The sequence below is a fragment of the Nicotiana sylvestris genome, chromosome 11 (genome assembly GCF_000393655.2).
Source record: "Nicotiana sylvestris chromosome 11, ASM39365v2, whole genome shotgun sequence".
NCBI classification, from domain to species: domain Eukaryota; kingdom Viridiplantae; phylum Streptophyta; class Magnoliopsida; order Solanales; family Solanaceae; genus Nicotiana; species Nicotiana sylvestris.
In genome coordinates, this window is record NC_091067.1 from 88,432,586 (window position 1) to 88,449,748 (window position 17,163).

A 17,163-nucleotide genomic window follows, 5' to 3' on the forward strand; every position below is an offset into this window, starting at 1 on the left:
CAGTCTTATACTTCAGATCTTGAAATCAGTAACCCACCGGAAGGCAGAAGGTTACAACAGGAATCCCCAGCAGGAAACAATAAAAATCCCCAGCACCGGAAAGCCGAAGTTTATAACAAGAGGTCCTATCACAAATTCAAGTGCATGAGTCAAAAGGAAGAAAAGACGCGTCTTGAAGAAGCGGCCTGTGAACATTAAATTATGCCCAGCATAACAAATCTGATGAAGAAAGTCGTACCCCCAGAGGAACCACCGAAAAGCTTAATAAAGGAAGCCATATCCCCAGCGGACCAAAAAAAATGATGAAAACTGGTATTGAGAAAAGCAAAAGGCCAGTGTCATCCCCAAATTCACGGAAGAAAAGCACCGGAAGAAACACAAGCCGACAAGAAAGCAAGGCAACAAGAACAAGTTGAAGATAGATGAGATCTTATAATCCGTAGTCCAGCCTATCTTCTTGTTTTCTTTTAAGCACGGTGTAACAAGGAGATCGGTAAACAGTGATAACAGCATGCAACAGCAGTAACATTGCAGTCCCATGGTAGTCCCAGCTACCAAAACTTCCCGAACTACATTAACCTGATTCCCCTTTAGCCAGGGATATGTAGGAAACTTTTGAAGCAAAGGTTCGGTAAAATCTTTTTCAAAAAATGCTTCACACGGAGTATTCCAACGGGCAAAAATCGCTCGTATATGCTCACTTTATCTTTGCACGAAAACTCTTTGTGTTTTCGGCCAAAGAGGGGCAGTTGTGAGCACGTGATTTTTGCTTCACGAAAAACTACTCCAAAAGAAATCAAAAAATAAAACAAATTTCATCTGTGTACAATTTTAAGAATTTGCGTGACATTTTGGTAATTATTTTTGCCCGTAAATATTTACCTTTGATGAGATTAATTAAAAAATACAAAAATACATGTTGCATGCACATCCAAGATTTAATTGTACGTCTTGGAATTAATTGAGTCATGTTTTATGGAAAAAGAAAGAAAATTACAAAATATGCAGTTTTGTTGCATTTTTGTCATTTATGTGTGCCGCTGTGTAATTTTGTTTTAATTAATTAAATATTTAACCTTGTGTGATAATTGTTGTTAAAGTTTAATAGTGTTGTAGGATAATTTTGGTTTTACAAGTTATTTTTAGAATTTTATTGATTGTTAGTTAAAAATAGAAAAAGAAAAAGAATTCAAAAATTGAAGAGAAACTCGAATTTTGGGCTCATGTTCAACCCAAGCAGATCAGGCCCAATCTATAGCTGACCCAGTCCACATCGACCCGGTCTTACAGACGGTGGAACGACGTCGTATTAGCATCCCCATTCTGAGCCATTGATTGATTCAAATGAACGACCCAGATCAGGCCATTCACTTACCTAAACGACGTCGTAAAGGGCCATCTGATCTCAACCGTTAATCCAATCTCATCCAACGGCCTCGAGCCATCCCCATATGCCCGACCCATTTTACCCCGGACCAGCCCGACCTCCTTTTAAGTGGAACGACACCGTTCCCTTTAAGTGAAGGGATCCTGGCCCTCGATTTCACCTGATCCAACGGCCAGGATCCATTTTCCCCCTCCGTATATAAGCCCCTCATCACACCCCCATGCCCCCTATCCGAACACCCCTCCCCCACTTTCCATCGTCTCTCTCAAGAGACTAACCTAACACCTCTTGCCAAACCTTAGCCGCCCCCATAACACCCCTGATGCACCCAACCACCCTGAACACGGATCTGCAAACCGTTGGGTTCGAATCATTCCCCATCGTCTCGAATCTTCGTTTGAAGGTTCGAGCAAAACCCTGATCTATACCAACACACCCCGGATTCATACCAGCCATTACCCTGCCCTCACTCGTAACCAAACCAAGCTTAGTTTGGTCCAAATCTACCCACAAATCCTCAATCCCCAAATCGTACTGTTCGAATCCTAAAACACAAGAACTTTGGAATCCGGCCAGTTTAAATGGAGGGTTGGGGTCTAATAGACCTTAATCGAAGTGTTCTCGGTTGAGAACACTTCGATTAAAGTCCATTCAACCTCAAATGATCGAATCCAGTTCAGGCCTGGGTCGTTTGTTGTTGAGCTTCCACAGTGAGTTTTCCTTTTTCTTTTCTATTTTTGTTTGAGTGTTGTTTGAATTTGATAACATGTTTAGTTAGTTTGTTTGGTATTTCTAATATATTCTTCCAATTGTTCTCCATCTTCGTAAGACCTTTTTATTTGGTCGATTGTTCTTCTGTTCATGGTTGAATACGTATGGTGATATACATGCTTGGTTTGGTCAGTGTCGTCAAGTGTTCCATTTATGTTGTTCCTCTATTTTGTGCAAAGTTGTCTGAAGCCATTTGGGACCCTATTCGTTTGTTTGTTTGATCGATTGATTGTTCATATTATAATTAGTATAGTCGATTAGATAAACGTCGTCGATTAGTTTTATAGGACTGAATGATCAAATATTTTGATTCGTATAGCTTCATATGATTGATCAAACCATTGTCGTTTAGCTGATTGTTTGACATTATCTGTGAATGGTTTGTAGTTGCAGTGTAATAGCTAGAACTCAGTTTAGGGCAGCTTGAAATTGAACTTTCAGAAGTTCAAAATTTCCTGCTGTTGAAGCAGGGCAAGACAGTGATAACCAGGGGCTAACAGGGGTAGTTCGGGGGTATGAAAAGATCAGAAATGATTAGTTTAAGTGAGCTGACAGTAGGGAACTGAAATAGGATTAAACTAATACAATAGTGGGGAACAAAACTTGATAGCATGGGGGTAATTGAAGATTGTCAGCTGCCCATACCATTTGGGGCACAAAACACATGGTAATGAGAAATAAAGGGGTATGGGCAGAGTTGAAGGCTGGTGAAAACGAGGCAGCCTGGGGCCTGCCTGTATTTTGCCTATAACTAGGCTCTTTTAGGGTAGAGAAAAGGGTTAGACATCAGAGGTTAAGAGGTTAGAAAATCTGAAGCTAAGGCTGAACACTAAGATTTCAGAATTTGAAAAGCTTTCAGCTGTTGTTTTTCTAAACATTCACAAGTCAGAAATAGGCTGAAAGTTGAGCTAATTTTCCAAAGCTAAAAGAGTAGTTTGAGAGATAAAAGAGGTCTTTTCTGTTGCACTATTGAACATCAGGACTGTAACTGGTGTTGTTTATTGGGTCTTCTAGGTTTTCTTTGTTCACTAATTCTGCTGGAGTTCTGTTTAGTACTCAAAAATTTGCACTGTTTCTTGGTTATTGTTAGCACTGGTTGTTGCTATTGGGTTTTCTGAAATTTCTGTTGGGCTTTCTCTTAAGTTGCTGCAGAGTTTTGGTCTGTTATTGGGCTGTCTCTGTTGCTGTTACTGGTTTGGGGCTGTTGACTGCCTGTGTTGTTGTGTTGTTGCATACTGCTCTACTGATCATTCCTCTTCTTCTTTCGCTTTCCTATACTAGGTACACAACGGATACATTGGTCAATGTAGGCTGAAATTTGAAGCATGAATACAAAGAGTTGAAGTTATTTTGAATTCATTTTAGAAATATACTGAACATTAGTTGTATGTATGATAGTGTACTTTCTCTAATAGAACCATGAAATTAGTTGTGGTGTAACAGCACTTTTATACATATCATTTAGTTGGAAAACTCTATGTTTTTGCTTATAATAAAAAAGGATTAATGTTGCAGTAGCCATGTTTTGTTAAGTTCATCATTGTTGTCAAGAAGCATGTTAGGTATCCAATAGTTACTTCCTTAAACAAATGGCAGTTTTTTTAGTTGAAGTTTATTTTTCGTAGTAACTCGTTTAGTATTGTCTAGGTTTGTTCTAGGGTTGTAACCCAGTATAGTTTGCTTGTTTTGTTGTTCAAACCCTTTCACCATCTGTCTAATGCAATTTTCTGTTTTCTGGTATTTTTAGTCATTTTTGTTTAGTTCTGTTCTCCTTTTATAGTCCTTTTCCTGTTGACTCTAGTGACATGACATACACTCATAATTCTCAGTCTGGCCTTAAAAAGATAGTTTAGTCATGAAGCAATGAAACAATTTTGAAGATGATAGGGTCATTTGAGGGGAAAAAGTAAAGGCATTTTGAGATCACTTCAAGCCCGAATTGTGAAACTGGGGAAGATAGAACAAAAGAAACACTATTGAAACGCATCCTGCCGCATCATGTTGAAGCTAAAGGCAAGTTTGCCCCGAATTGGCAGGGGTCGTTCATCGTAATGAGAGTGTTGTCCAATGGTGCTTCGTATTTAACAGATATAGAAGGCAAATGTGTAGATATGGCTATCAATTCTGATGAAGTCAAAAGATATTACGTATGATTTCTTAGGTTTGTTTAATTGTGTTGTTTGTGTTTGGCATGCTTTGAAGATTGGAATGACGAAGGCATTTTATTCTGCTATCTAAAAATACTTTGTCACCCCTTTGAGCCTTATTTATTTTCTTTCATATCCCACTTTTGGAATCAGAAGCAGAGTTTAGAAATGTGATACAGAAAAAGGGAGAGAAAAGAGAAAAAAAAAGAGAAAAAGAGAAGGAAAAATGGAAAAAGAGTAAATAAAAGAAAATAAAATGAAGAAAAGAGAGGAAAAACAAAAAGGAAAAAGGAAGAGAAAACAAAAGTTTCCATGAACTACGTTCGACCTGATTCCTTTTAAGGATACATAGGCAGCCTCATGGTTCGGTCCCATCAAAATAAAAATTCAAAAGTCCCCAAGCAAAGAAACTGGGGCAGAAGTTGTGGTTGTTGTAAGAGATCTGATTCCAAAAGTTGTAAATTTGAGCTCTTTTAAGCTGTTTTGAGCCTTTATGATACCCTTTCTTTCTAACCCCATCCAAAACCCACATTATGATCCAAAGAAAGACCTTTTGATCAATCTTTGTGTAGTGCCAAGGCAAGCGAGTTATAGGTATGATTCACATCAGGGGAAACACTCCGTTCTACACAAGGAAAACAAAAATGAGAGAGTCTTATTGGTGAAAACCTTCACAGGCACCATAAGGCGACAGTAAGTTGAGAGAAAGTACAAAATGAGAGAGGCTTGATGGTGAAAACCCTTCGGGCACTACAAGTCGAGTAAGGATATTGGAAATTGGAGCATTGAAACCCAGTTCTACGGCGAAAATGTACAATAAGAGTTGAACATCGGACTTGCTTGGCAGATTGGGCCATTTAATCCAAAGGTGCATGTCACGGTCATTAGAGTTGGTATCTACATCTGATAAGTGTTTAGTTTTCTTGTTATGAATTATCTCTTTCCTTTGTCCTTTAATCTGTTCCTTTGGTCTTGTTTACTTCCTCTTCCTAAATCAATTTGGTCAAAATAAGTGAGAAATGACATCAAAATTTGCTACCAGCTTTCCAATTGCACAAAACGGGATCTGGCCAGCACATCAAAGTGGCATAAGTTAAGAACAACGTGCGCACTGAGTTGGTAACAATCAACATGCTTTGGGATTCATGTGAAATACAAAGGTTTGGTATATATTAGATCATGAACAATGCAACAGATGGAGGGTGTAGGGTGAACGGATCAAAGGGATTTTATGTGATAAGATTAACAAAGAAAGTGGTTAACCAGTAACAAGCAAGGTCTTCCAGGTAGAAATCAAAGTTATCATGGCAAGTGAAGGAGCAATAGACCTCAAGGCCAGGTCCAGTGGGTTAAATCAAGAAATAATAGCATACGCACTAAGTGGGTGGCAATTGACGTGATTTGGAATTCATGTGAGACACAAAGGTTTGGTAAATGTCAGTTCATGAGCAATGCAACAGACATGGTATTGGGTCTGAACGGAGAAGAGCTATTTTCTATGATAAGGGTGATAGAGAAATTGGTTAGTCAATAAGCAAGCAATATCTTTCAAGGTGAAATTAAAGTTATCATGGCAAGTGAAGGAGCAATCATCACAAAGTCAAAGCCACAAACCAACCACCATGTTTAAAATCACAAGTTTTCTTTATCTAAATCAGGGACGGAAGCTATGTTTATATCAAAGCTTGGAAGTTTGAAATTTTCTGGTGTAATTCCCCAATTCTGCTTACGCAAAGGCTATTGAGAAGATCACACATCACCACTATGAAAAGCATTTCCTAGTCTGGGTTTTCAAGTTATATTTTGTTATAGGATATGCACTTCCTAAATTGAGATTTTACCACTAGGAGACGCACTTCCTATTTGGTTCATTTAAGTTCATTCCTAGGAGACACACTTCCTAGTTTGAGTCATTGATGTTTCACCCCTAGGAGACGCACTTCCTAGTCTAGATCTTTCGGGTTATATTTTTGCTTTAGGAGACGCACTTCCTAAATTGAGATTTTACTACTAGGAGACGCACTTCCTATTTGGTTCATTTAAATTCATTACTAGGAGACGCACTTCCTTGTTTGAGTCATTGATGTTTCACCTCTAGGAGATGCACTTCCTAGTCTGGGTCTTTCAGGTTATATTTTTGCTTTAGGAGACGCCCTTCCTAAATTGAGATTTTACCACTAGGAGAGCACTTCCTATTTGGTTCATTTAAGTTCATCCCTAGGAGATGCACTTCCTAGTTTGAGTCATTGATGTTTCACCCCTAGGAGACGCACTTCCTAGTCCGGGTCTCTCGGGTTATATTTATGCTTTAGGAGACGCACTTCCTAAATTGAGATTTTACCACTAGGAGAGCACTTCCTATTTGGTTCATTTAAGTTCATTCCTAGGAGACGCACTTCCTAGTTAGAGTCATTGATGTTTCATCCCTAGGAGACGCACTTCCTAGTCTGGGTCTTTCGGGTTATATTTTTGCTTTAGGAGACGCCCTTCCTAAATTGAGATTTTACCACTAGGAGACGCACTTCCTATTTGGTTCATTTAATTTCATTCCTAGGAGATGCATTTCCTAGTTTGAGTCATTGATGTTTCACCCCTAGGAGACGCACTTCCTATTATATTTTTCTTTAGGAGACGCACTTCCTAAATTGAGATTTTCCCCTAGGAGACGCACTTCCTAGTTTGAGTCATTAAACTTCGCCCCAAGAGGCGCACTTCCTAGTCTAGTTCATTGAAGTTACCTGTAGGAGACGCACTTCCTAATCAAGACCTTTCAAGTTATTCTTTTAGGAGACGCACTTCCTAAATTGAGAGTTCATTCATAGGAGATGCACTTCCTAGTTTTGTTCATTCAAGTTTCACCCCTAGGAGACGCACTTCCTAGTTTGGTTCATTCAGGTTTTATTTTTAGCAGACGCATTTGCTAGCCAAAGTTTTTGGTTTTACTCATAGGAGACGCACATCCTGGTCTAGTCATTAGTTTACTCTTATTATTGTATCAATAGTATAAGTGATTTATAATATTTCTAACAACTCACAAATCTTCCTAGTGCAAACTGGGGCAGAAAATTTTCTTTGTTTTTTTCTATTTTTGTTGAAATCAGGTGCCCACCTAGAGAACAAGGGAATACATTTCAAGTTCAGCAATCAGACGCCCACCTGGAGAACAAGGGAATACGTTTCAAGCTAAGCAATCAGGCGCCCACCTGGAGAAAAAGGAAATACATTTCAAAGTTCAAAAATCTGGTGCCCACCTGGAAAACAAGGGAATACATTTAAAGTTTTGGTAATCAGGCGCCCACCTGAAGAACAAGGGAATAAATTTCAAGTTCAGCAATCAGGCGCCTACCTGGAGAACAAGGGAATACTTTCAAGTTTCAGCAATCAAGCGCCCAATTGGAGAACAAGGGAGGACAATTCAAGTTTTAGCTTTCAAGTTCTTACTAATATTTGGTAACATGATTTAGTTTATAATCACATATGTGCCCAGCCACCAAACTGGGGCAGAAAATTTTCTTTGTTTTTGTCTATTTTTGTTGAAATCAGGCGCCCACCTGGAGAACAAGGGAATACATTTCAAGTTCAGCAATCAGGAGCCCACCTGGAGAACAAGGGAATAAATTCAAGTTTCAGCAAGCGGGTGTCCACCTAGAGAAAGGGAAACATCTCAGATTACAATTCAAGGCGGCAACAAGGGAATTCCACCGGGAGAATACAAGTCAACAAGGCAACAGGAACCACAAGAGCAAGTTTGAAGATATAGATATGATTTTGTAATGCATAGATCATAGTCTAGGCTAGCTTCTTTTTATTTTATCATGGTGTAATAAGGGGGTTCAGTAAGCAGTAGCAGCAGCAACAACAGTGAAATCACAGCTTCATGGTAGTCCCAGCTACCAGACATTTCTGAACTACACGTGGCGTGATTCCTTTATAGTCAAGGATATGTAGGCATCTCAGATACCAAGGCTCGGCCACATTCCCCTTTTCTCTAAGTTTTAGTCTCTCCAAATAAGGGTCGGGTCAAAAAACCTGTCTAGTCATTCTTTGTCTGAAAACTCTTCGCGTTTCCAGTCAAAGAGGGGCAGCTGTAGACATATAATTTTTGACCCTCCCCAAGATTTCCCATATATTAGCACATAAATATTTAATTTAGGCCTAATATAGCTATTTCAACTAATTTTAACTCTTTTACTTTATTTTATTACAAGAAAATGAAAATTACAAAAACAATTGTTCCATTAATGTTTGTAGTCATTTTTAATCTTAAAAAATACCAAAAAATATCATGCATGGCATCTAAACTTTATTTTTACATTTTTAGGATTAATCGGTAGTTACGTTTTTAAAAAAAATGAAAATCACAAAAAAAAAATGCTTCATTTTTACACTTTTTTCTTTTATTGATTTTTTTTCTCTTAGGATTAAGTATCTTTTATAATTTTTGTAATTAGTTTAATTTCACATTTTTAGATAATCTAGGATTTTAATTAGGATTTTTAATTAAAGAAGAAGAAAAAGAAAAAAACAAAGGAAAAAGAATGAAAGAGGGGTTCTAATATGTGTTGGGCTAATTCTTAATACCCAAACCAGCCCAAATAAATGGCACAAAAATCTATCCAACCCAAGCCCAAATCACCCATGACACTACCCGGTTTGACCCCAAGACCCTTTTTAATTAAAACCTAACAAAACCTAAGGAGATAGGGAGGCTCCCCTGGAGAGAAGCTAGGGGCAGCACCTTTAATGGCTGCCTAGAGACCAAAAATTCAGTCCTCCATTCCATTTTCAAATGGCTTCATCCTTCTTCTACATCCAATGAAACCTAACCTATTTCCCCTCGTTTTCTCCAAAGAAAAATCAAAACATCCGCTTTCCTTATCCTTCCTCAACTCGCTCATCTTCTGATTTTCAACAAAGGGAACGTTATTCCCCACCTTTAATTCCCCTTCTCTGTTCAGAAATCGAGTCAAGTCGACGAAAAAAGAAAATTAAAAGGGTGTTCCTAAGTTCGACATAAATTGCTGCAAATTCTTGGGTTTTCTCTAAAGCTTTGAGTCGAAACTTGCTACTAGTGGTCATTCCCATTTTTTGGGTTCATAAGCATTACTTCGGTTTGAAATTTCCGTGAATTGCTGCTGTATTTGTTGCTGTTTGCACCGGAATTGCTAACTGGTATTTTTCAACCATTATTTGGCAATTTTAAAGCCTTGTTACTGCTTTCAAGGTACTTTTCCTTGATTAAACAATATAAATTTGCATATTTTATTGGTAATAAGAATTGTTAGAAATTTTTCATATGTCACCATCTCGGTCATTATTTTGTTTGATAATTATTATTGATCTGTTTAATCGCTGGAGCCTTACATTGAAACATAAGGTTGAGTTGCTAAGTTAGAATTTATTGTGTTTATTCTATTGGAAACAAACATATAAATGTGCATTTTTCTTCTTTGTCTTCTTGTGAAATGGTGAAGGGAAACGTTAATGAAAACATGTAAAAGGCAAATGAACGACTAATTGGTGTAGTCCCATAGGTAGAACTGAAGGAATTTCATTACATCAATTTAATCGCAATTGTTGGCTACTATATGATTAATTACCAATAGATTAAGTCATGATTTGTTGTTCTTTGGATTGTTCTTAATTTGCTCTAAACAAATGAGCATGGGGTGCCTAGAATCTATAAGCTCATTCGTGGAAATCGTCTTTCAAGGAACAAATTTTTGTGCGCAAACTCGATTGGCCAAGCTTGAGTGATTCAGTAGTCTCGTTTTTGATACATTGCACTGAAATTCTTGCTTCAGTTCCATTCACATTGTCTTTGAGCTGAGCTCATATAGAATTCTTCAAATTGCTATTTCTTTGTTGATTTAATTGATGTGGATTTTTGAATTTCTTGGCCATCTGCTCTGTTGGTTGATGTTCCAGTGTCACTTGTTTGAGTTTGTTCTTTAAACATCATAGCTTACTTTAGACGCGATTAATAATAAACCATCGTGATTATGGGTACGGTTCCTGTGACATAGTTACGATGCTTAATTTTCTAAATTCAGGTATGCATTTCATGTAACCCGATTATAACAACTTCAAATAATAAAACCCTTTGAAATAATTAGAGGTGTGCCATATTAGGCAAGATATAATTTATGACCCTCAAAAGTTTAGTTCAAACATCCTTTGAAATTAGAATCGAGGTGTGCCATTAGTTGAATTTTCCATGGCCCTTGCAAACTTTAAAGTGCGTAGTTGCTTTAGGCGCGTAATTTTAAATTACCTTCCTAAACTCCGGTGTGCATTTCATGTGACCCAAATCCAAATCTCAACAATGTTATATAAAATGTGTTGCGGACTACGGGTGACTCTGACTTGGGAAAGATTGCACAAAGGTGTTAATTCTTCCTGGTTCATAGTTGAAGCCAAGACATGGCTGTCCATTATTGCTACCAGAATCTTGCCGTCTAAACATGAGTTTGAGGCGACGCCTGAGAAGGCATTGTTGATTGCTGCTATTATGGATGACAAATCTATAATTTAGGAATTTATGGACGTCCCACTATGCGCTTCCTCTCTAGTCAAATCTATGGCATCGATGCACACATTTGCCAACTTGTAGCTAGCCTTCCGTCCAGTCAATCTAGGGAGGGAACTTCTACTGGGACTGGTAAGAAGACATCTCTAGATGATGTAGTTCAAGAACAAAAAGCAATAAAAAATAGGTTGGAAGACATGAGCCGAAGACAAGGAAATATTGAGAGGCAACAACAGAATTTCAATGAGCATGAGAAAAAGAAAAGAAAAGTCTTGTCCAAAATGATGCACAAGATGAGTTCATTCTGTGGCTCACATGAATCAGAGGACGATGAGGAGCAGAATTTGGAGCTCGAATTTCCCACCACTTTCAGCTCCAAGTGATGCAGTTTCAGGGAGCACCTCTTTCATTTCATCTTGTTTTGTTTAGTTGCATTGAGGACAGTGCAACACTTTAGGTTAGGGGTAGCTCATTAATATGTGATGATGTATTTGGAGCATGACGATTTTTTGTGAACTTGTGTAGATTGGTTAACATTTGTAGTTTATTAGTGATATTTTGTAGTTTATTTCTAGCATGTTAGCATTAGTTTTTATTTTGTTATTTCGTTACTATATTTATTTGTAGTAGTGCTAATTAAACTCCTTGATTTTTATTTATGTCACTGTTCTTTTTCAAGAAGATAATTTGTGTCGAACCGGGTGACTTTTCTCTATGATGGATAGCGTGACAATTTTCTTAAAGGATTAGTCTTGTCTAGTTTTAGGTAAAAAAATTTAGTTAGTTTAGTAGCTAATAGTGAATAAATTGGTTTTGGGTTGTGATCTTATTGTCCATAAACCAACGTGTAGCTTGTTTGGTACCAACATGATTTAAACTTTGATATATGAAATCTTGATCTTTAAAATGAAAAATGATTGATGTGATAATACTTGTTGTGAAGTTTAGGTTCTATTTTTGGCTCTTTGATTCATTAAGTGGTCTTTTAGGCTATATGTGATTTTCTTTCGGTTTATTGATTTTAATTGGATTTTGGATTTATATGGCAATCGAGTTTCCATGTGCCATGTGTGGTGAGACTTGTTGTGAATTCTCGTGCATTATTTGTAGTCTAGAACTTGCCCGGAATGTGCTTCAAAGCAAAATCCTAGACTAACTTGGTTTGAAAAATGATGTTAGGCCTTCCTTGGACCGTTATTATGCCTTAAATTTTCTACCCTTGCAGATTTTCCCTAGTCAGCCCCTTTTGAGCCTTTAAACTTTTTCTTTGGCAACTATGTTACAAGCTTAAACCCTTCATTCTTTATTGATTTATCTTTTGGCATCCTACCTCCCTAAGTACTTTGAAAGTGTAAACATAGGCTAAAAGCCTAAGTTTGTGGCTGAAGGTTGGAAAAGTTATGTTGTGTAAGTTGCAGAAAAGGTGAAAGGTAATAAAAAAATAGTAGTGGAACCTTCCTTGATTTATGAAAAAAGTAGAGTAATAAAGAAGAAAAGGGAAAAAAATAAGGATTTGTGGATAAAGGGAAGATTAGGTATGAAATAAAAAGTGAAGAAAGGATGGATAAATTTTTGAAGGAAGTGTGCTTTAATAGTTGAAAATTATAGTGCTTAGGGAGGTTTTGAGTCACTGTTATCCATGTTGTGTCCTACCTTAACCAAAAACCTACTCTACCATCCTTTAAGTCCTACTTTATTTTGAACCAAGTGTCTACATTAGTGGAGAAATACTTGAAGGGCAAGCATATGTCATTACTTATGTGCATTTGAATATCTTTGTATGAGAGAGCATTAATTCTTTCCATTTGATATCCCATTTGTTTATTAATTGCAATTTATATGTTGGTGACTCTGTCTTAAGTGTGAGGGCACAGAAAATTTTAGGTTTTGAACTTAATCCAAAATCCAATAGGCAGGAATGTACAAAAGAAAATTATTTGTAATAATGAGGCAAATTTTGAAGCTTTAGTGTCATGACTTGGTTTCTACTTTGATTACTGTGGTGTTTCAGCATTTAAATTTAAATGGAATTTGTGAGAAATTGTTGGTGATTCATATTTTTTGGATTGATTGTTGGTACCAACTGAAGTCACTAGATTGTGTCCAATTTGAACCTTTGTGAGCTGAAATGATGTTTGATACGCCATTGAGCTTATTTTATTTAATGATGTTCTTAGTTGTCGAATTGCTTGAGGACAAGTACTAGTTTAATATCACGGAGAGTTATATGCAATCGCAGAAGTCCGGGTTAATGAAGCTATGCGAACGCGGTTGAAGCTGTGCGAATGCCAAAAAGAAAGCCTGGTCAGCTTGCACACACACTTAGGTCTTGAAGATTTGAAGCTTTTGGTTGAGAATTGCTTACTCATTTATGCTCATTTCTTCATTTCCTTACTTTATATTGAATATTTAAGTGTGTAGTATTTTTTTCAACACTTGAATCTTGTTAATGGAAATATTCATATTAAAGTGTGGATTAAATATCTTGTTGTGCTTATGTATTGAACAATTTTTAGTTATATTGAAGTGAGTTATTGTTTATTTAATTATTCTTATTCTTTAATGTTGTCAAAGGGATTAGCTAACCCTAGGACTCGCCCATTTACTTCGAATTAATTTTGGGAAAGACAATTTGGGGTTGGGAAAGATTGATTAACAAGAACTTGAGGCTTTAACCATCACTTTATGGATTCTACCTAGGGACAAGATTGAACTACTTGTAGCCATATTCGAGTGTACCTAATCTCTTAATTGTTTTAGGGATAATTCAACTAGGAAGTCTTGTTAGTCTTCGGAAGAAGCTAATAAAGAATTATTAACCGAGGCTAATTAAAATAAACTTGCTCATATTTGTAAAATTGTGAAATACATTGGATCGTTACTTGAGTGTAATTCCCATTGCATCTGTGCTTGTAGCCATTGATCATTTTACTTGCTTTATAGCTTAGTTTATATTTTTGCATTTAGCTATAAATATTTTCTTAAAATCATTCTAAGTGTTTGGCTTAGCATAATAAGTGATAATTCTCTTACACTCCTAATTGCCTACATATTGTTCTCTGTGGGATTTGACCTCGACTTATAATTGGGTATATTATTGCATGTGACCGTATCCATTCATTTTTAGTAGTGGATTTAGGCGTCATCGGAACATACCTGTTTCACCCTGACATGGATAGCCCAGAAATTGAGACATTACTTCTATGCATACACCACATAACTCATATCAAGGATGGATTCACTAAAATACATATTTTAGAAGCCTATGCATATGGGCAAGCTAGCAAAATGGAAAATACTACTGAGTGAGTTCGACATCCTCTATGTGACCCAGAAGGTAGTCAAGGGGCAACTATTGGCCGATCACTTTGCGGAGAACCCTATGGACAGAGAATATGAACCATTGAAGACGCATATTCCCTACGAGGAAGTATCATTCATAGGGGAAGACATTGTTGAAGCGTATGATGGTTGGAGGATGTTTTTATATGGAGCCACAAAATTCAAAGAGTGGGCATATGAGCTATTTTCGCATCAGAAACCGGTCAACATTATCTAGTATCCGCCAAGCTCAAGTTCCCGTGCACCAACAATAGGGCGGAATATTAGGCTTGCATCTGAGGACTCAGATTCGCCATTGACATGAATATTAAGGAATTGCTAGTAATTGGAGATTCAGATTTGCTAATACATAAGGTACTTAGAGAATGGGCAACCAAGAACACCAAGATGTTGCCATACCTACACTGTGTGCAAGATTTGATCAAGTGGTTCACAAAGGTAGAGTTCAAACATGTTTCGAGAGTTCAGAATGAGTTTGTGGATGCGCTAGAAACCTTGTCTTCTATGATATAACATCTAGACGAGAACTATATTGATCTCATCCCAATAGAAATCCGTAACCAGCCAGCTTGTTGTGCTCATGTTGAAGAAAAGTTCGATGGAAATCCATAGTTTCATGATTTCAAGAAGTAGAATACCCATACATTGAGGAAGCATGTAACGCATGGTTGGAGATGCTAAAGGACTATGATATTATCATTTTATATCATCCCGGAAAGGCCAATGTGGTGGCCAATGCTTTGAGTAGGAAGGCAGTGAGTATGGGTAGCCTTTCTTTTATTCTTGGTAGTGAGAGACCGCTTGCATCATATGTTCAGGCATTGGCCATTCATTTTGCGAGATTAGATATTTTGGAGCCTAGTCGGGTTCTAGCTTGTTTGATTTTTTGGCCTTTCTTATATGATCTCATAGGAGAACGGCGGTATGATATTCCCCATTTGCTTGTCCTTAAGGATACATTTCAACACGGTAATGCTAAGGAGGTTACTATTGGTTATGATGAGGTGTTGAGGATGCAAGGTCAGATTTGTGTGCCTAATGTAGATGGGCTGCGTGAGTCGACTCTTGAAGAGGCCAATATTTTGTGGTATTCCATTCATCCGGGTGCTGCAAAAATGGACCAGGCCTTGAGGAAACACTGTTGGTAGACAAGGATGAAGAAAGATATAGTGGGGTTTGTAGCTTGATCCCTAAACTGTCATCAGGTAAAGTACAAGCATCAGAGACCGGGCGGATTATTTCAAAGGCTTGAGATTCCAAAGTGTAAATGGCAGCATATCACCATTGACTTCGTATTTTGGCTCCCATAGGATTCAAGGAAATGGTATGCTATTTCGGTGATTGTGGATCAGTTGACCAAGTCCGTGCATTTTATTCCAATTGGTACTACTTATTCATTAGAGAGGTTGGCTGAGATCAACATCCGCGAGATTGTTTGCCTTCAACCTTGTATTACCGCCTAGTCTGTCAAGTGTTCATCTAGTGTTTCATGTTTTGATGCTTCGAAAATATATCGATGATCCTTTAATTGTATGGAATTCAGCACGATTCATTTGTATTGTGATTTGACTTATGATGTGGAGCCGGTAGCCATTTTGGATAGGTAGGTTCTAAAGTTGAGGTCAAAGAACATAGCTTCATTGAAGCTACAATGGAGAGGTCAACAGTTGAGGAGGCTACTTGGGAGACCGAGCAGGAGATGCGGAGCAGATGTCCATGCCTATTTGATACTCCAGGCATGTTTCTAGACCCTTTCGAGGACAAACGTTTGTTCAACAGGGGGAGGATATGATGACCCGGCCGGTCATTTTGAATATTGTAGCCACGTTTCCCCATTGAATGCTTATTCGATGCTGAACTATTGTTATGTGACTTGTCGGGGTAGTTGGTTTGGGTCCGCGGACATTTGAGAATCAGTTGAGATACTTAGTCTCAACATTGGAATCTTAAATTAAAAAGGTTGACCGGATGTGTGTAAATGGTCCGGAATAGAGTTTTCATGGTTCCTCTAGCTCTGTATGGTGATTTTGGACTTAGAAGTGAGTCCGGATAGTAATTTGGAAGTCCGTAGTTAATTTTGTGTTGAAATGGTGAAAGTCGGAAAATTAGAAGTGTTGAAAATTGGAAAGTTAGACCAAGAGTTGACTTTGTGGCTAACAGACTCAGATTTTTGTTACGAGAGTTGGAATAGATCTATTTTGTCATTTATGTCTTATGTGCAAAATTTGGGGTTAATAAGACGTGATTTGATAGGTTTTGGCATCGATTGAAGAAGTTGGAAGTTTGTAGTTTTCATTAGGCTCGAATTGAGGTGAGATTCGTGCTTTTGATGTTGTTTGATGTGTTTTGAGGCCTCGTCTAAGTATGTGTCATACTTTAGGACTTGTTACTATGTTTGGTTGAGGTCCCAAGGGCCTCGAGTGGAGTTCGGATGGTTAACAGATTGAAGTTTGGACTTGAGGGATTGCTGAAGTGCACCAGGTATGATACGATTGCACCAACGAAGAGTGTGAGTACGCGAGGCTTCATTGTGTTGCACCACATACGATATGCATATTGGAATATAGATATAGAGATGTCATATCCCTCATATCATTCCGACTTTACCTGTATTGAGCTTAACTGTTAAATGTGGAAGTGTGTCTAAATTCTTGTACTGTTACCTGCATATTATGAATTCTCTGTGATATTGTTGCCCTAATTTCTGTAATTCTCCGTACTGTTAATTCTGTATGTGGACTATAATTCTTACTTATTGAGTTGATTGTACTCACGCTACACCCTACAATTTGTATGCAGATTCAGGTGTTTCAGCCGTTCGGAGATTATCGAGGTAGCTGCCTTGGAGTCCGCAGACCTTGACTCTCCTTTCCCTATCTCTCAGTTTTACTTATTCAGTTCTACTTTCTTAGACAGTGTCTCAAACTATGTCATTATATAGATGCACATGTACTCAATGACACCCAGGTTTTGGGAAATTCTGTAAT